This window comes from Toxorhynchites rutilus, chromosome 3 (assembly GCF_029784135.1).
Source record: "Toxorhynchites rutilus septentrionalis strain SRP chromosome 3, ASM2978413v1, whole genome shotgun sequence".
NCBI classification, from domain to species: Eukaryota; Metazoa; Arthropoda; class Insecta; order Diptera; family Culicidae; genus Toxorhynchites; species Toxorhynchites rutilus.
Genome location: NC_073746.1, coordinates 160,184,074 through 160,205,761, shown reverse-complemented (window position 1 = coordinate 160,205,761; position 21,688 = coordinate 160,184,074). Strand labels below are relative to the sequence as shown.

General features: G+C 36.7%; 1 protein-coding gene and 1 long non-coding RNA gene across 9 annotated transcripts in view; one reads left to right on the top strand and one right to left on the bottom strand.

Annotated features, from left to right (window-relative positions):
• Nucleotides 1-21,688, top strand: part of LOC129777669 (tyrosine-protein phosphatase Lar) — a 403,848-nt gene that overhangs the window by 86,272 nt on the left and 295,888 nt on the right. The window lies entirely within an intron of this gene.
• LOC129777670 (uncharacterized) overlaps nucleotides 1-21,688 on the bottom strand; it is a 90,004-nt gene that overhangs the window by 30,994 nt on the left and 37,322 nt on the right. The window lies entirely within an intron of this gene.

The following is a 21,688-nucleotide window of genomic DNA, read 5'->3' as shown; positions in this document are numbered from 1 at the left end:
ATACGAAGCAGATGTTTTGACACCAGTGAAATTCCAGAAAAAAACGCTTCCAGACTTACTTAATTGCTACATAAATGTTCCGAATTCCTATGAAGTTTCAAATTTTTGTATATACAACGTCATATACGTGTCATACGAATATACGATTTAAAACGAACATAGAAAAACAACCAATGGCGGAAAATATTGACATAAAATGTTGGATTTGTTAACGTCTGATGCATTTCACCATCAAACGTTGACACTCTACATTAGGGTGCCAATGGAAAAAGTCATCTCGAATTTCAAAAAGTTACCTCATAAAAAATGTTCACCACTTCGGAAAAACGATCTATGTAAAATATCAGCTTGAGAAAGAGTGGCGCATAGCGGTCAAAGTTTGAGTTTTTTTTTTAAATTGAAAAATCCCCTATGGGGAAAGTAAAAGAAATCGGTCTTCTCAAAAAATTTTTTGATGCGAAGTGTCTTAAAATTGCATGAAATGTCGAGATTTACTGCCACCTCGAAATTTTTTTTGTCAAAAATCGACACTGTGGGACTTAGTTTTTGGGTGCCAATAAAAATAGTTATCTCGATTTTTCAATCGGAACTTGGTGCGAAATGCTGATCTGCACGATAATATACCCTATGCAAAATATTAGCTCAATCAGGCTTCATTTACTAGTGTCGCAGACGTTAAAATTTGAGTTTTTTTAAAAACCGAAAAATCACCGGTAATCGGGGTTTTCATTTTTTTTATGTCAAATGTCTTATAATTGCATAACACATCGATATTTACTGCTCTCCAAAAAAATTTTGTGAAGAAAAAAATTTTTTGGCGCCCGGTTTTTCCACCTAAAAAGTCGATTTTTGATAAAAAAAAATTATTTTGAGATAACTGTAAATCACGACTTGTCGTGAAATTTCGAGACATTTGGCTCAAAACATTTTTTTTTATGATTCCGATTTCCGGTGATTATTTGATTTCCAAAAAAAAAAATCAAACTTTGACCGCTTTGCGCCACTCTTTCTTAAGACCTATTGAGCTGAAATTTTGCATAGGGTGTTTTGTCAAGGTGGTAAACATTATGTATGGAGTTACATTTTGAAATTTTTGGGACGATGTTTTCCCATACAATCATTGGCTTCCTACTCTACCTACGTTATCGCGGAACATGAAATGTTAAATTCATTATGAAATATGACTTCAATTACAATCTAATATGATTACTGTTGAACTATTTTCGACGGCATGTAATACGATTTTTCGCTTCAGAATGTTTCGATTTTATCTTCTGAAATGTTGGGTCGAGAAGATTTTCCGACACTTCATTTACAACAAAAACTATGGGATTAACTCAACAGAAGCAGCATAGCTGTACGAATCTTTAAACGTGTTTTTCTCGAAACCATCAACGTTTATCTCAGATTCTAGTGGACCGATTTGTCCTAATTTTTTTCAGTATGCAGAAATGAATTATCTTAATTGTTAAGTAGCAATTTTTTTAATACCCCAATTTTTCAGTTTTCTAATGATTTAAAAAAATCATTAAAAAAATTGCGATTTTTATTGAAAAAGATTCGAAGGGTTGTATCCGAGACACGAACACGAACGCTTAGGAACGCTTAGGCAATCTTTTTTCTTTAGAAATTTGTTGGTTTATCATTTCGGATATTATTTGCAAACACGTCGAAATTAAACTAAATAAATAACTCTTTAGTAAAAAGTTCAAGGGACCCTGAAAAGATTTAGTGGCTTCAGATGCACTTCAAGTGCATTTCAAGTGAAATTTTCGCTAGAATTCACAGCTCGTGGGGAAACATAAAACACAAAACGAGCAGAATACGTGATCTTTGTTGTTTCGGGTACAGAAAGATTCTGAGAATTTTCCCCAGAGGAGATGCAATACTTATACGCTAGCGACAGCTCACTTACTATGCAAGGGTGGAGTTTATTTCGCAAATGTCCTCTCAAATATTCTCTTTCACCTTCGTTGTTTCTATTCTAGCGGCTACATAAGTTGCCCGTTATTGGCAGCTCTGTTCGAGAAAGCACACAAATGGACAGAATAAATGTATGGGGAAATGGGAATGCTTCGTATTTTCATCAACTTAAACCATATACAGACTATGGGATTGTAATGTATCGCACATCAAACAAATCGTAGAAAATTCCGTTTCGATTGGTATGCAAATCGTTGAAATCCGTTCACAGCAAAAATAGTTATTAACGTTAACTTTATTTCAGAAAAAAGTGACCTGTTTTCTGATTTGGCACCCTTAATGTAAGACGTAGTCTTAGTCAAAAGTAGAATGGGCCTGAGCATAGAGGCACGGAAGGACACTTGACATAGGACTTTGAGGAGATTTTGTAAATGTTCAGAAATTCGAAACTCAGAAAAAAAGGAAAAAAAATAATTTTCAAATTTAACTCATTCAAGGCTCCAAATGGTGGCCCTAGAAAAAAAAAAACAATTAATTAGATGAACTAAACTGATCTTCAAATGGATTGTAAGAGCTGAAGTAATAGAAAGAATTTGGAATCGTTAATTATTAATCCTGTCTATTTATTTTCAAATCGTTATTAATAAAACCGTCCTTCTTTGAAATCGATGCAAAAACTAAACTAAACTAATCTAAAAAAACTAAAAACTACTTTTTTCATCAATGTAGCCTTGTATAAAATTTATTGGAGTTTCAAAAAGTGCCCTTCAATTGGCGATACGATAATTATTTATTGAACAATTAATCAATTTTTCATCCGATCAAAAATATCTCTGTATTGAAGGAACAGAAACGTTTTTTTTTCCCAAAATATATATTTTATTAAGGCACATGTGGCGTTAGCCTGACGGGGCCGGGAGTCCAATACTTTGCCAATTTTTCTTATTATCTATGTTAGTAATATGTAACCGATTACTCGCGGTTGGCTCGAGGTTAGTATTACAAGTGTTTTCGTAATTCGGATGTTGCTGTCTCCAATGCTCTGTACGTGTGCCCGACACGGGATACTTCCTATTGGGATGCAGCTGACCATTAATCAGCAACGCCCCCCTATTCTGTACCCCATATCTAGCGTGGTGCGTCTTTCTCGCCTCGAGGAATCCAGGATAGAATGGTCACTAGCCGGCGCAATCATCAGCTCGTGTAGAGTTGTCATGAGCGGTACAACCTTTGGCTCTTGTTGAATGATCAGTGGACTGCACAACCTTCGGCCCGTGCATCTGTAAAGAGTGTGTGTATGTATTGCCGCGACTAAGTAAAAGTTTATCGATCGGATAGGAGGGATATGAAACGGGGACACAACGAAGGAAACATAATTAAACGTTGACATCGGCGTTTCTGAGGAACAGGTATAGATGAAGCAGAAGATCAGGATCCCGGCTACCTAAGATATCCCGGACGGGGATATCCGATCTGTCTTGTGCTCTCAGTGCTCTAGAGAGCTGAGAGCGAGCAGCATGGAACCGGATACACGACCAGACAGCATGCTCGATGTCGTGGTAGCCATCGCCACAATCACAAAGATTGTTTGCTGCGAGCCCAATGCGAAACGTTGGTGGAATCAAATGAGAGCTGTTGATTAGGCTAATTGGATTTGCAATTTTTCACATTTTCTGTTGGGACTAAACCTAAATTCCATATCATCTTTAATAGTAGAGAAAAAATCCCGTAGCAGTTTTCAATTTTTTTCCAAATTTTCCGGTAATAATCATCGCGATGACACGTACACGCAATAGGCCAGATAATTGAATGAAAGCAACGAAAATTTTTTCAATTTGCTTTCCCACTAGAAAATTATTTATTTATCCCATTTATGAATTGTCTCAGCTTCCTCCGGTTTTTTGTCGATAAACCGAAAGTATATAAATATTGAATGGCGTTAACGTTCCCTATGAAACTTTTGCCGTCTCAACGTATGCATTCACTAGCGTCATTTATTAATACTTAGTTGAGATTTCTTAAGCCAAATAACACGCCTTGAATGTATTTAGAGGGGTAACCTCTAGAATACGCGTGACCACAGTGCAAGTCGAAGGAAATTTTTTGACGAAAAATCCCCCGGCCAGAGCGGGAATCGAACCCGAACATCCGGCATGATAATGTGAGACGCTAACCACTCGGCCACGAGTACACAAGGTATATAAATAATACACATGAATTGCAAAAATACATTAGATTGAAAATAAAAAGCATTCCCGAGAATCAAAGTTATTCGCAATGATAAAACCTATTTTTCAATTCAAAATTAAACATACATTGACAAAATAAGTAACGCGTTACATGCATTTCGCATGTGAACAACAATATCGTTATCTTTTTTTAATTTTCTCCAAACGTTTTCGTTGTATTCATCCGTTCCGTTCAACGCAGTTCAGTTCTGCTGCACATAATTCGTTCCCAAACAGTTTCCTCGTAATCACCGTAAACTACCATTTTTCTAAAGAACGACCATTCGTTCAATCGTTTTGGCGAACTAGTTCTTTCATAACGTTCGTGAATGGTTTGCCTGTCTCTACCATGGAGCCTGACGCTCGATTGTATGTCAGCATGTTGTTTGTTCCTTTTCCCCCACAACGCAAGCAGCAAGTAAAATCTATAAAGCATACCTACTTTGTTTGCCAAATTGTTCACATGTTTTACTATATTTACTGTTTGTGTTTTAATAAAAAAAACCTATCTAATGACATATAATATGACCAGGGTTGCCACATTGAAATCTGTAAAATTTTCTGAGAAAATCTGTATATCTGTATATCTAGCAAAAAAATCTGTATAAAAAATCCGTATGGAAAAAATAAGGGAAAAAATTAAAATTTAGCTTTATTCTGAATTTATTTTTCTAAATTATCAGTTCTCATATCAATACAACAAAATGAATCAATAAAAGATTTCTCATAATCCTCTGCACTGTATGATGTTTGAACATGGTTTTGTTGAACTTTGCCTTAAAATTTTTTGTCAATTTCATCCTTGAAGATTCTCTTTGAGCCGATACGTAGTTTTTCGCTTTCAAAATAGAAGCTTTAATTGTGGGTGTCAACCGATTTCCGGAATTGTTTAGTTGGCATTGTAAAACGAAAATATTCGCTCAACACACACTGATGAATGTTATCGAAAAGTGTGTTACAAACGACCTATGTAATGAATACAAAATTTTCTCATCACGTCTTTTGCCATCCAACAGCTGGGACTCAAATTATATCTGAGTCACTCAATTTTTGAGCAAGAAGATTCGTCTTGAGTAGCCTGAATTAGTTGTCCAAGCCTTACAATTCAAAGGATTATTATTACCTGCTGTAACGAATTGAGAAAATTGGCGCATCAAATCATTAAGGTTTGGTAACTTGACGAAATTTTGAGGGTTTATCAAGGCCGTGGTTTTGATAACCGGATTGCTAAAATCAAATCACTTTGAAATCTGTTTCACGAGTTCAATATAGAAGTCACGACAAATCGATTTGAAGATCATATTCCTAGCTGCATCCAATCCTCTTTCAGTTTCTTCCGCATCGATACAAACGTAAACATCCTCAGGCTTCTACTGAAAGTCTTCAAAATCATTCACATCAATGTCAGCATCAGCAAATGGTTGCACGTAGCTCTCCAAACATAAGTTACCCTACATGATAAGCAATATCATTTTGGTCTCATTACAAAGTTCGCAAAATTGAGAACTTTCTTATTGAAAGGTGTAATAGAACAATGTTTAGAAACAGCATAATCAGTATACGATTGGCGTATTGATTATCGTCATACTTAACTTGGAATGAATAGAATAGCTCTAAAAATAGCTCAAGATTTCTCTTAAAAACTGCCTCCAATGAAAGCCATCTCATTGCGTTGAGTTCAACATTGTTATAAATCAAGGTGTCTATGTATGCACTGTAATAAATTCATTATTTAAGAATGAATTTCAAAAAATCTGTAAATTCTGTATTTTTGCTGAAAATCTGTAATTCTGTATATACAGATTCTGTATCTAAAATTTGGCGAAAAATCTGTAAAATACAGAATATTCTGTATATATGGCAACCCTGAATATGACACACATAGCAACAACGATTTTCACGATGTGAATTTGAAATTCCTTAATTTTTCGTTACATTTTTCGTAGACTGACCCACCTATAGAGGAATCAAAGCCGTAGTCCTACACTAAAATAGCTAATTTTTATTCAAACGGCCGCCATTATGGCAATTTCTCGAATTTCCAACGCAACAATTTAATTTCATTCTTTCATGCTAAAAATCATCGTCGTGAGTCGTACCGAAATAGTGTCTTAGATAGAGTAATAGAGTATTTATGTTAAAACGTAAAAAAATATACACTGAGAAAAAAAATATATTAGGCTGTCAAAAAAGTCCTGCGGTATTTTTTAGAATTTTCATTTGTTTATAAAATTAGTTACAATCATCTGTTTTAAATCAAATATGCGCCGTTTTGTTCGATGACTTGTTCCCAACGAGATGCCAACTTCATAATACCCCTGTTATAGAAGCTCGCTTTCTTATTGGCAAAAAACTCGGATAGCCAATTTTCACAGGCCTCTTTTGAGGCTAATTTCTGACTACCTAGCTCGTTCGCCATGGACAAAAACAGGTGGTAGTCACTTGGTGCAAGGTCCGGACTATACGGCGGATGCAAAAGAACCTCCCATCCGAGCTCCCGGAGCTTCTGGCGCGTCACCAAAGAAGTGTGTGGCCTGGCGTTGTCCTGATGGAAGACAATGCGGCCTCTGTTTATCAAAGATGGCCTCTTCTTCATGAGTGCTACCTTCAAGCGGTCCAGTTGTTGGCAGTACAGGTCCGAATTGAGGGTTTGGCCATAGGGAAGCAGCTCATAATAGATTATTCCTTGACAATCCCACCAAACACACAGCAGAATCTTCCTGGCCGTTAAAGAGAGCTTGGCCACCGTCTGAGCCGCTTCAGCGGGCTTCGACCACGTTTGCGCTTCACGTTGTCGTAAGTGACCCACTTTTCATCGCCAGTCACCATCCGCTTCAGAAACGGGTCGATTTTGTTCAGCAGCGATTCACATGCGTCGATACGGTCAAAGATGTCTTTTTGCGTCAACGTGTGTGGCACCCATACATCGAGCTTCTTTGTGAATCCAAGCTTCTTCAAATGGTTAATAACGGTTTGATGACTTATACCCAGCTCTTGGCCGATGCTACGGCTGCTACTATGCCGGTCTTTCTCGGATAATTCAGCGATTTTGTCGCAATTTTCGACGACAGGCCTTCCGGAGCGTGGCGCATTTTCGACGACCTCTACACCAGAACGAAAACGTTGAAACCATCGTTGTGCGGTGGAAATGGAAACTGTATCGGGTCCATAAACTGCACCAATTTTATTGGCAGCTTGAGATGCATTTTTGCCTTTGTCATAGTAGTACTGTAAAATATGTCGGATTTTCACTTTATTTTGCTCCATATTTGCGACACTATAACTCACGAACGACTAAACCAAACAAAACTGTCAAGGACTATATTATAGCGCGCAAAAATACCTTTCCAACAAGCTATAGTATGACTCGATACAATGAATACAACTGGAACTACGCGCTTACAACGACACCTCGCGGAAATACCGCAGGACTTTTTTGACAGCCTAATATGTTTGAAAAAATAAACGTGTGAAAAATATGTATTTGGGAGGTACCCATGTTATGTTTAGGAGTTTAAACCCACGTATCTTCAAATGTGTTTCAACGTAACTCCTAAACATATATTTTTACCATAATGATGTATTTGGAAAAGTTGTTGGAAATTATAAGAAAATTCATAAAGTTTCATGAACATGACGGTATAACACGACAATCATATTAGAAGAGCCTATTTACTATAAAAAAGAACAAATTAGAAATATTTTAATATCAATACTCTATAACTTTTTCTAGGACACTATTTCGGTACGACTCATAGTTTTTGGGATATGAATTATCAAAGATTTCTCTTACTCAAATCGATATGCCCTTTTTCAAAACTTACACTTGAGTTAAAAACTCCAATTGCTGTGGAAAACTCATATGTCTTCCAACCCAAACAGAATACAAACCTTCATTCGAATCAAAAATACATGTTTTCAAAATCCGCAGTTTTAGGACGTTTCATTTGGAATTGCTCATACGACTTAGAATAAGCGAGTTATACGATTCAATGTTTACTGGGAAAGATCTTCCGATTGGTCGAAGTTGAAGGTAATTTGGAGTATTACTACTATTCTCGTGTGCCATTTATCAAGGAACCATTACAAAAATTCTTTTTGACGTAGGACTACGTATTTCATTTCTATACCGGGGTGTAAATTCAAAGTTTCGAAAACGAAAGCGTTACGCCGGAGAACGAGATTTTGACCGTTAATAGCACCTAAACAACTGAACGAAATGGTATTATAAACACTTCATTCGAAAGATAAACTGTCTACGCGTTGTATACTTTTTACTTTTTGATCCCAAAACTTGTTTCAATAGCTCAAAAATTGCTTTTGAAACAGGCTATTGAATTAACAATCGGTATAAAGGCGAGCACCGCTCAGAAATCCACTCAGTTATAATGGAACAGCGATTGGAGCATGTTGACTTTGTTGTGGTGAAGCTAACTTCGTTCATCATGAAAGCGCTGAATAACGGTGTCACCAAGAGCCTGTTTTAGCACCTTAGGCCAGAAGAGAATCCATCAGTAGGAGAGTGATGCCACTGAAAAGACGACCAAGAAAGTAACAGCATCGAAAATTGGTTCCGCTTAAGGTATCAAAGCAGCCGCCACACACACATTCACGCGTGTAACTCTTTTCGCATGGTGGTTATCGAGCATCGAAAAGAATCCGGAAAGATGTCATCGTTGCTGCAAAGTAATCTGCCAGTTCCCCTTGGAATTGAAAATTACATTCAAGCTAAAGAGTTTATTTTAAAGTTTTCTATTCATATAATATTCTGATCAAATGCATTTCGTTTTGTGATGTTTTCCATCAAGTGCAATTAAAAGGAAAGCTTCTGAAGATTATTCTTCCCCATCAGTAGGATATTTTCGTATCCAATATTGGATGCATGAAACCTTGTGCCTCCAACGTAACGCTCTCGTTTTCGAAGTCCCCCAAATATTCATTCATTCATTCATTCAGAATGGATTCAGATTCAACTTCAAACAAATGATCACTTAATCAACGATAGTCCCACGTCAACCCTGCGGTTATACTACAGATATAACCCACCTTCTGTTTTTTCACAATATTTCTCCACGGATTTTTCTCCCCCTTTGTCAACCGTTCGCTTCCGGCCGGGATTTATAGTCTAATGTCAGAAGAAAACGATTAAAATGCAATTTAATGTGGTCCAAAGTGTGCGAACCTGCCGGCCAAGGGTGCCAATGGGTATAATTAATCTCTGGCAGGAGCATGTCCCTGTGCTGCTAGGGCTCCCCACTAGCTCCAAAGATCTCATCTCAATCGTCCTTCCCCCACTGCAGACCAGCCAGCAAACGATCGCTGGCCATGGCTGGGTGGTGCAGGGGGCGTGGAGAGACACTTTGATCCGAAAGTCAAATCCGCTGTCATACACTCGGAAACAATACGTTCTGCATTCTGATGGGGTTCCGGCAATCCCCCGCAAGGTAACGACGATGCGGCCCTCGAGTGCCAAAGTTGACATTTTTGTTTGACTTATGACTCCGTCGCAGCATCCCGCAATCGATACAAGCACCGATGATCCGCCTTAGTTGCGATGTGAGCGGTGATGCTCTGCTGGGCTATACAAACATGTTGTCTTTTCACGTTTCGCATACAGATCATGTTAAAGCTGTGGGAGCTCTGAAGGTGTGTGTGTGTGTGTGTGTGTGTGTCTTGGCGCACTTGAATGAAGCGATTTTCAGATTTTATGATAAACGCAACCACTTTGCCGCACCGTCGTAATTTTCCATCGCACGGGGAAAAGAAGGCAAGGATAAGCATCTTTTCTAGTTTACGGCAGCGAAGCTAACCGTTCGTTCAGCAAATCGGAGAACATCGGCGCTAATTCCCTGGATATATTGAGCAGTGCAAAAATTGACACATCTTATTCCTGGAGCGCGTGATTCTGTCCCGGGCCCGATGCTCGCTACCGAAGGAAGACAAGAGCTGGCGTTGAAGATGCTGGGAGCTGCTTTGCATGAGTTTTACGAGGACAGCGGATTAAAAGAATGCTTTTAAAACAAAATATGTAAATTCACCATACCGTACGGTTGGCGCCGTTTCGCGTTTGTTAACATGGTGTGCCTTTATCTTAAGAGAATACTTAACGCGTCTCTGCGGGGTTTTCCTCCGTGTCGTATGCTGGCTGAGCCGAGGAAAAGCGTTCGCTGCTGCGAATTACACCGGATTAAGCAATGCTGGCGGGTATGATATCGAAATTTTAAGGTTTAACAGGGTGATTTGCACGTGATTTTAATGCTTTTTGATTTCGAGATTTTGCACACACATTATTATTCTTTGTCTTTGAATTGTGAATAAAATAAGGCGCTAAGGCAGTTCACACATACCACGATTATCTACCCGTTTATCGAGAACGATACCGTTAAACAATTTGCAATCCAAGGCATGACAATTATTTCGTTTTGGTTTCCTTTCACTTACAATTTGTTAATCGTTCTCGATAACTTGAAAATTTTGGCACTTCTCATTACACGTGATATTTTTGTTAAATCGGTTCACAAGATCGCTTTCGTGCCAACATAAATTATGTATGACTGTTAGCCATCTGAACAGCTTTATCAATTTTCCGCTTTCGGAAAAATGCTAGAAATGTCTTGAGAAACTACTTTCAAAGTTTATCTACCTTAGTGACGAATATAAACTGACACTGAGCATACACTTTCTTTGCGGACGAACGCTTACGGGCTGCGTTGTAAGAGCGTACGAGCCACTGTTATTTACAAATGAGCTCTAGCTCTCAAATAAACCACGGTTTCCACGATTTCAAGCTTATTAGGCAACTTTGCATACATACTGAATCCTTTCGAAAATATAGGGTATATAGGGTATATTTATTAGAAAAAGACAATGAATTAGAAACATTCTATTAAATATCTCGAAAATGGATTTGGAAGGATGTTGATCATGAACATTTTTGTCATCACATCGCAATTTAGATTTTGTTATCAAAACTGATTGTCAATATCAAAAAAAAAAAATTTTCAAAAATTTATGAAAATTCATTGTCATACGAAGTTTGTCAAAAACGATTTTGTCATCACATTTCTTCTTAAAAGTTGCTAAACTACTTATATTTACCATGGAAAAAAAATAAAGACTATGCATTTGAGCCTGTTTTATCCCATTTGTTTATTTATTTAACTTATTGACTGTCACGTAACTGACAGTGTAACATATGATAATAAAGGTATATAATACAGGTCGGACTCGATTATCCGGAATTTTGGATTATTATTTAGATTTTAGATTATCCGGAGTATTTTATTTTTGATTTTCGGAAATTTTGAATCATTTGTATAATAATTCCATATTGAATAGCTAATATGGGTATCAAATGAAAAGGCTTGACTAGTAGAATACAGTTACAGGGTAACTTCGATATAGCGTACATTTTACTTTCAAAAATGTACGTTGTATCGAATTGTACGTTATATCGAAGCATAATAAAGAACTCAGAAACGTAGCTTATATTACTTTCTTGTGTTGCTGTTTGAGTAAGGTTAATGAATAAATTCAATAAGAAGACGAATCCAACCTTTTTCATGATGTTTCCCTTCGTACTGTTGATTAAAATTTGATTCATTTAGAATCCGGAATCACAAAACAATTGTACTTCGGGATAGGTTAAAAATACAAATCAAGTTTTAGTATCAAAATAAAGATAATTTATTATTCTTTCAGAAAAACAATATTCAAATAATTATTCTTAAATACTTTGAAAATGTGTACGTTATATCGAAGGTACGTTATATCGAAGTTTCCCTGTATTTATGGAAAATGCAAATCCAAGATGGCGGCCACTACAAAATGGCGGATTTCATATTTTCTCAGAACCCCATCAATATGGGTATCAAATGAAAGGGCTTGACTAGTAGAATACAGTTATTTATGAAAAATGCAAATCCAAGATGGCGGTCACTACAAAATGGTGAATTTCATATTTTCTCAGAACCCCATCAATATGGGTATCAAATGAAAGGGCTTGATTAGTAGAATACAGTTATTTATGAAAAATGCAAATCCAAGATGGCGGTCACTACAAAATGGCACCATATATATTTTTTCACAACTCCATCAATATTGGTATCAAATGAAAGGGCTAGCAATAGCGATAAACAATTCCTGGTAAAAATTCAGGTGAAATTAAAAATGCAAATCCAAAATGGCCCCCATCATAAAATGGCGCCATTTTTTTTCAAAGCCCCATCAGTATAACACAGTAGATCATGTAAAATCCAAATCCAAGATGACCACAGTTCCCAAATAAACAATTACTTTTTAATGACTCCATTCAGCTTGCTCTGTTTGTATGTATGATTGAGTGTTTGTAGGGTTGTCTCACATTAATAGGAAATTGACTCCGTTTCTGTTGACTGATTGATCTGAAATTTGGAACATACTTTTAATTCTTCTGTCATTGTAAAACTGCGTATTCCATGATCTTTAAAAATTCAATTTGGCCGCCGCTAAAAAATGGCTGAATGGCTTGACTTGGAGAACACACTACACTATGAACAACATAAATTCGCATTTTCTCATTTTCAAGCAGTATTCAATCAAGAATACCACGTTCTGATTGATTCATTGGCGCGGCCAGCCTGTACTCTCTTGAAAGGACCGTCGGAATCGTGTTAGTTTATAACCCAATACCATTGCGGAACCAATCGTAACTTAGCATCAGCGCTTAGCGACCAGAAGAAGAAAAAAATCTCAATAAAAAATGCGTGTGCTGCGTGTTAGGGTGCCCATTTTCATTTCAGGGTGGTCCAACAAATCAAATTTTTCCACTTTTTCCCAAATATTACTTTTTTTCAAAAATTCATAGCTTTTGGACCTATAAACCGATTTAGATGATCGACATATCAAATTGAAGCCTTTTATTATGGAACTTAGTATATATGAAACTTCCAAAAAGTGGATTTTATTTTCGTAGTTATTGATTGTAGTCATTTTTTATTATTTTCGTGGCTTTGGACTAGAGGGCGCTATATATTTTTATATTTGTTCTTGAAAGCTTTCACATAACATATTTCGATACCACAGATGCTTTTTTTAGTTTTTGAGATATGATTTTTCAAAGTTAACCGATGGTCCGAGAAATTATTTTTCCCCGTTTATCCAAAAATGACTTTTAGCAAAAAATCTTAACATTTGAACTACTGAATAGATTTAGATGATCGCTATATTAAATTGAAAGCTAATCTTCTTTGAAAAAATATGGAGTCTAGTCGCATAGGTCTAGTCTAGCCACATAGCAATATTGAACGAAGACTTAAAACATGTTAAATTTTCAAAAGAATAACTCAAAATCAACAGTCTTGCTCTCGCTAGCGAACAACCAGAATCATATTGCGTTGGGATTTGGTTCACAATGTCAAATTCAAAATGAAACTTTATGAAATTTACCAGAGCGTCAGTTTTCATGTCGTCAGGCGAAGAGCGCTTTTGTATTTTTGCGTCACACGCGCACATTGTTGATGATGTTTGTTCGTTGTTAAACATCGATTGAAATGGTTACCGTTGAGTGGTTTAATAATCTTTTTCAATAAAAATGCGGAATATCGGTGGGGGTGGAACAAACATATAACCATCGTGACCATGTATATGTCGACTGCAAAAATATCGCCGCGATAGGTTTTATAACTATAACACTAAGAAGAATAATAGCGCTTGCGATGCTTGCTCATTATTTCCGTGCTCATAGTATTATTCTCTTGAGGGAAAGAATGAATCATGTCTTAATCATCCTTAGCTGCGGCTGCAAAACCACACAAACCCATCGGTCTTTTTTAGGGCCACTTAATACTAAAGAATTATCTGTCGATTTTTAAAACTTTAGTGTCGGAAGGGAGCCTATGTAAATTTAGGAGTGTGTATGGACTTATCGGTGACTTTTTTGTGATTTCTTTTTTCAATGTTCATGAACTCGAGCATTGCTTCCGGTTTAAAAATGGCATCAAAAAGAAGCACCTTCTAAGCCGGATGTGAAGAAGGTATTTCCCAACCTCTAGAGCTGTGTTCTTCAGTGAAAAAAAAGTGGAAAGCTGAAGGAGAATGTGAATCTAATTCAAAAGAGTTCATTCTTAAATTTCTAGGATTCTACTTTTTTTTTAAATATCGAGGATGTTAAGTGCCAAGCAAAACACCTGAAACGATCGAGAATATTCGTAATTTTCTGAAAAAACATTGTAATGTTCACTAAGAATGGTGGGATTACTGTAGAATATTATCTCAGGTGTTTGAAGCACATTATAACTGGAGTCCATCTAATTAGAACCGAAGATAATAAACCAGAATGTTTGGTTCTTCTACACCAGGGATTCTCGAACTAAATTGGTCAAGAGATTCCTTTTCAGAATGAAGTGGTACCATCGATCCCTAAAGCCAAATTTCTTTAAAAAGTTATCTTTATCTTACTCATATAAAATACATACCAATTCAAAAACTTTGCGGTTGGTGAAGTGAGTAAACTTGAAAAATTTTCTCATTCATAAATAGACATAACATTCAGTGAATGTGTTGTCTAGTTGCAAAACCAGTTAGCTCCTCCAATTTGAGAAATTGTTTTTTCGTTTTTTTAGACCTTAAATACATTGTTCCACTTATTGGCAGTGAGAAACATGTTGATCAATTCCCTATAAAATATGCGTTTGAGAATCATGATGATGAGTTCAAATGAATTTGCTTCAACATTATTCCATCCGCGTTGACGGCATTGAGCTTCGTTTACTAGTTTAGAGGTGCCAAAGATAATAATTGATTTGAAATTGATAATTGATTTTGAAATTAAAATTATAAATGATTATTAACTTCTCTATATCAAATAGAATACTAATATTGAATTTTAAAACACTTTTGTTAGCAGGTAGTGTTAAAATATCATAATGAAAATGTTTTTGAGCACAACTTTATATTATGATGAAACGTTTCAGTTACGACAGAAATTTGATAGACAAATGGTTAAATAAGAGTCAGGAATACGTGTTTCAAGTAATTAAAAACATGATGTGAAAATTTTCATTCTAATTTTAACATTCTAAAACAGGCTTCTTGTTTCTAAAATATGTTTTTTTCAAGAAACATTTACTTATTCAAGAAATGTTATTCATTACCTTCCCGAAAAACGCAATAGTTGTGATTATAATAATAGACACAGCGAATTATAACGATATTTCAGGTCTAATTTGCTGCAAAACCAGCGAACTCCAGAATGAGTTGCAAAAGCGGCCTCATACTACAAAAAATCGTCTTTCCTGTATTTTTTTTAATTTTTTTGGTAATTTGGTTTTGCAACTAGGTGACACAAATATTAACTGTAATTATTAATTATTAATACAAATTATAACAATAATAGTTTCTACACCCATACCTCGCTATACGACCGCTCTTTATACGGCATTTCGCTAAAACGGCCCTCTTCAATTAAGGCACGTTTTTGGTTTACGGCCTGAAATGTTTCGCTATAACGGCATGAAATCCTGGGTTTACATGATTCGAAATCAGGATTTATAAAAAAATCGATGCCAAATGGCTTCAAATTGCACAAAAAAAAAATGTTTTTGTCGAAAATTAACTCTGAGAAAAACGTGTTCTTGGGCGATTTTTCGGGTTTCAAAAAACTCAAACTTTGACGGCTGTGCGACACTAGTAAGTAAAGTAGTATTGATCTGATATTTTGCATAGTGTAGTTTTTTCGTGAAAATCAACTTTTTCAAGAAAGTCCCGTTTGAAAATTTGAAGGTCATTTTTTTCCCACACATCCATTGACACTATAATGTATTCATCTTTGACCTTTGATACATATTTATTGTTGTAGTTCTTCATGTTATTATTTTATGTACAAATGTATGTAAATAATTATGTTGTACATATATGTACAAATACATACATTACATGTATGTATTTTTGATTATAATGAAAAAAAAAATGCATTTTGAATGATAAATCATGTGATATATTTAACAAATTTGGAACCGATCCGATTGAATTTGTATGAATTTGTATTATAGTAATTATTACCTATACTTTACTTATTATATTCCTCATACGGCTTTTCGCTTTGCGGCCAAGTTTCGTGGAACGTATCTACTCCGTGAAGCGAGATAGGAGTGTATTAGAGTATTAGTCATTCTTATAACAAGTTGGTTCATGTAACACAACCTATACAGTATCTTCAAAGTTTCAAATAAAAACTTGTGTAATTTAGACCTCGAGGGTCGAGGGTTTTATACTCCGGAATTCGTTTTGCTATCACGGTCTACAAAAGCGGGTACGAATGCAACACTTTAAGACTGCATTGGAAGATATCTCTTCATGTCGCCAGCTCACTGAACTTCTACGCATACCGTTTGATGATTAGGCAAAATTTTGATAACTATTTGCTGCGATAATTACTACCATAATGCATGAATTGACTTAAATTGGGATTTGTTGGCAATTGGATTCGTTAATAGTTTCATTCATTCAATAGTTCAATCAATAATTTAATCAATACACACAAAAGATAGCTCTGCGCAACGGCGATATCGTACCCAATGAGGAACATCCGAGATGAGATTATTGCTAATTGAAGAAATACGATTGATTACTAAGCCAACGGCAGTCCTACGTCAACCTTGCGGTTATATCATAGGTATACTGCCGTAATCTCGCAAAATGACGCAAGCGCCAAAATTGACATTTTACTTTTTTTGTTATAGATCGATGAAGAATTCCAAATGCTTTCAAACAACTGCGAAGTTTTACAGAAATATGAAAAAATGACCCCGTAAAAGCCTCAAAACGGAGTGGCGCAAGCGCCATTTCCACTGTGATGTGGCGCAAGCGCCATTTTCCCTATGGTGTGACGTGATTTAATTGTGATAGGAAGTGATTTTCTATCTGATCTGATAGCATAGAATGGATTAGCAGGGACAGCAAATTTCACATAAAAACGTCTTCCGTAATGAACGTTTAGCATAATGAAAATCACTTTTCCGAAAAGCTCGTCATGTCAAATATTTTAATCCAAAACAGTCCATCCCCATGCAATGCTATATTTATAATAGCAATTTGTTTCAGAACTACAAATAATGTACTTTGCTCTGTTTATAAATCTCGTCAAATATTTAAATTCATAAAATCAAACTCACCTCAAAGGAAAAAATTATCCTTGATCGATCACATATTGCACATAAAAATTGTAACTAATTAGTTTAAACTCATCAATTTAATTGTTGATTACCAGAATTGATGTCTTTTGATGGCAATGATGTCTTCTATCCTCAGGTATCAAGCGATAAAGCTTCTTGACGCTGTTTACTTTCTCACATGCTCATTTCTCTTTCGGATGGATTGAAGCTGAGTGTTGATTGAAGGGTAAATGTCGGATTTGGTGAAAAGCTGCACTTTTCTAAATCCTCCATCGAAACGCATCTTGTAACAAAACTTAAAACAAACTCGTATAAACTGTATCTGTTTACATCGGATGATTCTGGACGGGATTATCTTATGATTTCAATGTTTTCAATTGTATTTTGGATTGGAAAAAAAATGGTACTGTCCATAATTGTTACAATCGGGTTCTCAACTATGTAGCCTGTTCAACGCATGTTACAAAGTCGGAAAATGTGTAGAACTTTTCTCCCTGATGCTTTCTCATGCTCCGCTCAACGGCAACATTTAGGATAAAATAATTGGAAACAGATTCTCGCATACTTTTATGGATGAACGCCAATCGGTTGTGGAAACAGCGATTAAAATTTGCTGTTTCCACAACAAATTGGCGTTGGTAAAATAGCTTAAATAAAACGACATTTTTTCAAAAATCAAGTCGATGGCAATGTTTTTCCATCAAGTGTACACAATTTGAACAGATCAGATTTTCGTAATGTACGCGTAAGCTGATTATACATGCAATTTTACGAAAGGTCTCGTACTGAAAATTCTTCCCTCTAGCGCTTGCGTCACTTTGCAAGATTACGGCAGTATAACCCATCCATAGTTTTCTTAAAAATAAAGTAAGTATTGTTTTGTAGAGGCACAATATGCGCTTTCTATGGGATATTTGTTGAATGACTAAACTTCAGAAATATGAAGAGAAAAAAAATCGATTTTTGTCGTAGAACTACGTCTTTCAGGGAGGGCCAAATCAGAAAACAGGTCACGTTTTTATGAAATAAAGTTAACGATAATAACTATTTTCACTGAGAACGAATTCTCATGTCTTAATCTTAATTCTCTAAGATTTGTTTGATATGCTATACATTACAATTCGCTTACCTTTAGACAGTTCAAATTCATGAACTTCCTTTTTTCCCATACATTTGTTCTGCCGATTTGTGTTCTAACCCTACCCGTATTTCGAATGCTTATAACTCGAACGCGTCTATCACAAATAATAAAATGTTATTTTTCATGAGATGAACAATTGAATAACTGTAAAATGTCAAGCGTTATGTAGAAGCCCTAACTGCCAAGTTTTGATTGGCCCGATTTACGGTTTCCCCAACACAGACTTCAAAATCGATGTACCTGTGGAAATTCGCTTTGCAAATATACATGTAAGTCGGGGGTATTTTTGTTCCCACCGAGCTATGTTTTCCTAACACGGACTTCAAAATTAATGTGCCTGGGAGAATCCGCTTTGCAAATATATGCAAGTCGGGGGTATTTTTTGGTGTTGAGTACTTTTGTACTCGCTTCTCGTTGTGTAGACCGGAATATGTTTTCCTAAAACGTACTTTTAAACTGAGAAGCCTGGGAAAATCGTCTTTTCAGATACTAGAGGTAAATGAACTTTCGCGGTTCGAGAACTACGTAAACATGAAATGTGCAATAATTTCAGAGGGAAATGTAAACTACAATGATCGTTTGACAATTCTTCCGTTCCCATATTTTGGTAGTCCTAGGCAGCATATCAAGCGTAGAAGGACGTTCATCAAATTTATTTGTAACGAAGAACATAATCTGTTACAAAAATGTCGATGCATCTATATATATAAAAATGGATTTCTGTCTGTTTGTATGTCTGTCTGTCTGTCTGTTTGTTTGTCTGTCTGATTCTTATGGACTCGGAAACTACTGAACCGATCGACATGAAAATTTGTATGTAGGGGTTTTTGGGGCCGGGGAAGGTTTTCGTGATAGTTTGAGACCCCTCCCCCCTCTCTAAGGGGGGGGGGGGGGTTGTGCTGCCATACAAATGAAACACAAATTTCTACATTACTCGAGAACTAATCAAGCAAATGCAACCAAATTGGGCTTCTAGAGGTTTTAGGGTGCAATAAATGTTTCTATGGTGGTTAGATACTCCTCCCCCTCTCTTAGAGGGGGGCTGCCATACAAATGAAACACAAGTTTCTGCATTACTCGAGAATTGATCAATCAAATGCAACCAAATTGGGCTTCTAGAGGTTTTAGGGTGCAATAAATGTTTCTATGGTGGTTAGATACTCCTCCCCCTCTCTTAGAGGGGGGCTGCCATACAAATGAAACACAAATTTCTGCATTACTCAAGAATTAATCAAGCAAATGAAGCCAAATTAGGCACATGGAGGTTTTAGGGTGCAACATCCATGTTTCCATACGCGTGACCACAGTGCAAGCCGGAAGAATTTTCTTTGACGAAAAATCCCCCGGCCAGAACGGGAATCGAACCCGAACCCCCGGCATGATAGTGTGGGACGCTAATCACTCGGCCACGGGAGCACTATAGCCAGGGCGGGAGGGCTGCCATACGAATGAAACACAAATTTCTACATTACTCGAGAATTAATCAAGCAAATGCAACCAAATTAAGCATCTAGAGGTTTTAGGGTGCAATAAATGTTTCTATGGTGGTTATACACTCCACCCCCCTCTCTAAGGGGGGGCTGTTATACAAATGAAACGCAAATTTCTGCATTAATCGAGAATTCATCAAGCAATTGCAACCAAATTAGGCATATGGAGGTTTTAGGTGCAATGAATGTTTCTATGGTGGTTAGACATTCCCCCCGCCCCTTCTCTATGAGGGGCTGCCATACAAATGAAACACAAATTTCTGCATTACTCGAGAATTAATCAAGCAAATGAAACCAAATTAGACATCTGGAGGTTTTAGGGTGCAATAAATGTTTTTACGGTGGTAAGATATTGCTTCCCCCTCTCTTAGGGGGAGCTGCCATGCAAATGGAACACCATTTTTTGTATTTCTCAAGAACTAATCAAGTAAATGAAACCAAATTAGGTATATTGAGATTATTCCATAATGCACCCGTGGCCGAGTGGTTAGCGTCATAACTAACATGCCGGGTGTTCGGGTTCGATTCCCGTTCTGGTCGGGGGAATTTTTCGTCAAAGAAATTTCCTCCGACTTGCACTGTGATCACGCGTATTCTAGAGCTTGCCACTCAGAATGCATTCAAGGCGTGTTATTTGGCATAGAAATCTCAACTAAGTACTAATAAAAATGACGCAAGTAATATTACGTTGAGACGGCGAAGTTCCTCTAGGAACGTTAGTGCCATTGAAAAAGAAGAAGAAGAGATTATTCCATGTAACGGAGAAATATGTTATTTGCAAGTGATTGAAAAATCTTGAACGAGAATTGTGTCTGAAAATTATCAGTATTATAATATTATAATGATGAGTTTTGGTAGAGGTGCAAGAGCATTTTTTTAGTAAAAAGTAAATTCAACGGGTCGATTAGAAGATCAATCAATGAACAGTTCTGCGATTGGACTCATGAACTTGTGCTTAGTAAGAAAACGTGAATGTTTGAAGGTATTTTGGTAAATAATATTTGGTAAATTTTGGGCGGGACGAAGTTTGCCGAAGTAATATTCGAAGTGGTGAACAAGTGGATTGCATAATATAATTGCGTAGTTCTACGTCGAAAATATGCGTTCGTGTCCTAGATACAACCCCTTACATTTTCTTTTAATTGCAACTATAATACCCTCTTAAGCAAAATATGTTTTCGCCCATTCTTTTGAATGTTTATTTTCACCCGAAACTATATCATTCCATTATTTATTCATTCGCACTACACAATGTGTATATTGAAGTTGATATTTTGCAACTAAATAACTTTGAGTAATTCTGATAGATTCTGACACACATCTTCCATCTGCACTATTACACCCTAGCAATTTTTCATTTCACATCCCATTGGCTTACTGGTGAACGAGTGAACGAGTTTGTTTCCATCACGTAAGGTTTCGAAAATTGCATCGATGAGATTTTTGTTACTATCCTGACATTAGCGGTCCGCCAATCCCACCACGAGCGAACACTCACCTCCATCATTGCATACACAGGTGAGCGAGTTTTCTTGTGTAGCGTTTTCCCGGGAAAGAGCAACTCTTATCGCCTTCTCGCAGCAATTCTTTTCTCCACCAAGCATCTCCCCGGGGAGATGCTTTTGTTTTCCTGCTCAAGCTTTTCCAGCTTTTCCCCCGCGTTCTTCCTTCCCCCTCCCACTGTCGCTTCGTCCCGTTCGCCCAGTAGCGCTCTCCATCTCCGCTGTTGATTGTCACGTTTCTAATGCACGTTTC